This window comes from Mastigoproctus giganteus, chromosome 1, assembly GCF_048544385.1.
Source record: "Mastigoproctus giganteus isolate SK-2022 chromosome 1, ASM4854438v1, whole genome shotgun sequence".
Taxonomy (NCBI): Eukaryota; Metazoa; Arthropoda; class Arachnida; order Uropygi; family Thelyphonidae; genus Mastigoproctus; species Mastigoproctus giganteus.
Genome location: NC_143575.1, coordinates 60,045,601 through 60,048,087, shown reverse-complemented (window position 1 = coordinate 60,048,087; position 2,487 = coordinate 60,045,601). Strand labels below are relative to the sequence as shown.

Here is a 2,487-nt window from a genome sequence, read left to right as displayed (position 1 = left end):
ATTTCATGATCTAATTTTAAATTTTGTAATCAACTGCTTTTTGTAATCAACAGTATATGCAGTTCTCAATCGTCTGTTTAGGCTAAAAACATCTGCGTTATACCTGTAAAATTAATATAAATCAGTATGTTAGAAATCCAAATGGTAACATTAAGACAAACTTTACTGAATAAGTAATAATAAGTATATTAAACAAATAAATAAAGTTTAGTTGGGATACAGCGACTGTACACAGTCCCTACACAGCACTGCCAAAGATTCGAAAAAAAAGTTACTAAAATGTTTAGTTCGCAGTCGGCAGGATTCGAACCTACGCGGGTAGAACCCAATGGATTTCAAGTCCATCGCCTTAACCACTCGGCCACGACTGCTCGTTAGGTTAACACCCAAATTCAAATCTTCTAAGATAATGTGACAAAGAAGAAGAAAAATCAAAACCTAAAAATAAGCGAGCCAATCGCGGTATCTTTAAATTGCTACACCCTGTATAAAATACCTCATTCTAAGCTTAATTAATCTCTCTCCCTCAATTTATTCTCCGCTTTATAGTTGTCCATCCCCCAGTGGTGTAACAGCAAACTGATCACGTGAGCATCCCGCAGAACCGATCAAGGAGTCCACTGGAAAATCATCTTGGCTTATTTTTCCCATTAAGCAGAACCCATTGAATTTTATATTTCGGCACATCACATTTTCAGATCTTTATTTTCTATATTTATGAACCTATTCGAACGCCTCCATCATGTGGGACCTTAGAGCCTACCGCTGTCCCACTGCCTGTCCCGAGATTCAATGCACGTAGACGTGTTAATTTGCAACTTTCCAACCTCTTACTACACAGATCTTTGTTATTGATGCATGACCAGTCAATGACACGACACATATCTTTATGCTATCAGCTTCACGGAATCCATACGTGTGTACCTTTTTTCTCCTACCTACTCATTAAATTGAGTTTTGATTTTTCTCAACTCTTACTTTGTTTCTCATTAGGCTCTTATGTTATCCCTCACTTTATTATTAATTAATGTAAATTCGATGTACAAATACAGTATTAGTACATCAAATTTACATATACAGTATTAATACATCGAATGGGTCTTAGCCCTCTCAACGATGTTCCACCAATAAGCCCTCCCAGAAGTCAAACTTCTCCAACTTCTTATTCTCATGATCTTTAAGTCCTCTTCTACGTCATCGATCCATCTTTTCCCGCGGTTTTCCTCTTGCCCTCCTACCGGTAGGTGTCCATTCCATTATCCTCTTAGTTGTTCTGCTGTCATCCATTCTCATTACATGTCCCAACCAGGGAAGTCTCTGACTCTTCACAAATCTGACCATCAATAAGATTGTCAAGTTCGTGGTTCATTGTGATCCTCCAGGATCCATCAACGTCTTGTACGGGCTCAAAGACTTTTCGCAAAATTCTACCTCAAACACTCTCAACAACTGCTCATCTTTATTCGTTAATGTTCAAGCTTCACAACTATGTTACAACTGGTCTAATGAGACTTTTGTATATTCTTAAAATACCATGCATTTAGCAGCTTAAAAGTCGGAAATTGATAAATAAAAAGCTACAATTATTAAATCATATCAACCCTTGAACCCTGGTCTATTCAGACAGCACACGCTGTCTGAATAGACCAGGGTTCAAGCCCTTGACTGCTAAATATGGCCGATCTACCAACCAGCACTGAACCAGAGTGGCAGATTATGGTATATTTCCCTTTAAATGATTTATTGAGGAGGCCTCCGTCCTGCAATGGATTGACAATGGCTGCTGATTTATTTTTTAAAGTTTTCTCTTTGATGAAAAGATGTCCAAACTCGAGTCATTTAATGCTTTTGTAACTCTGTTAAAGAACTGAAAAGCTAAATAATTTGTACGAGATTTGTCTCTTACAAATGCTGTAAAGTGCCTAAGAGGTCTTAGAGGACAATCAAAGTTGATATTTTTCAAGAGTGGGGTGGACAATCAATGGATCCAGAGAATTTTATTCGAAAAGGCTGAAATCCAGTATAATCCGTCGATGTTTTAAGGGCAGTAAATGAAAATGAGAGCTCCAGTCATTATAGGATTCAGTAAAATAGTTTAATTGAGATTCAATTTTAAAAATTTGATTATTGAACGTACTCGTTTCATTCTATCGGTAGTGGAAGGAAGTCATTCTTCTTATCCTCTGGCATTTTCTGCCGTGAAGAGAATTTGTCTCATACCAATGTACTAGTATATTTATATGTGGTAGGACAAATAAAGATTCTTTCTTTCTTATTTATAGCAGATAAACTTGGGAAAATTGGATTGCAACTCTTCTAAAACTTAAATATGAAACAGAATAGTGAAATCAAATTTGAACTGCATATCCAGCTTTGGCAGAACAAACATTTTGTTAATACTAATCATAGGAGTAACTTTGCTGAAGCCCCCGAGTGTACGTTTAAGTAAGCCAAATCTACGAGAAGTAAGTTTAGAGAGATAGAGAG

At 36.7% G+C, this 2,487-nt stretch overlaps 1 non-coding gene across 1 annotated transcript; it reads right to left on the bottom strand.

The window, feature by feature from the left end:
* Positions 1 to 289: 289 nt before the first annotated feature.
* TRNAS-UGA (transfer RNA serine (anticodon UGA)) lies at positions 290 to 371 on the bottom strand. Its single transcript has one exon. It is a non-coding gene; the product is annotated as a tRNA-Ser (tRNA).
* Positions 372 to 2,487: the final 2,116 nt, after the last annotated feature.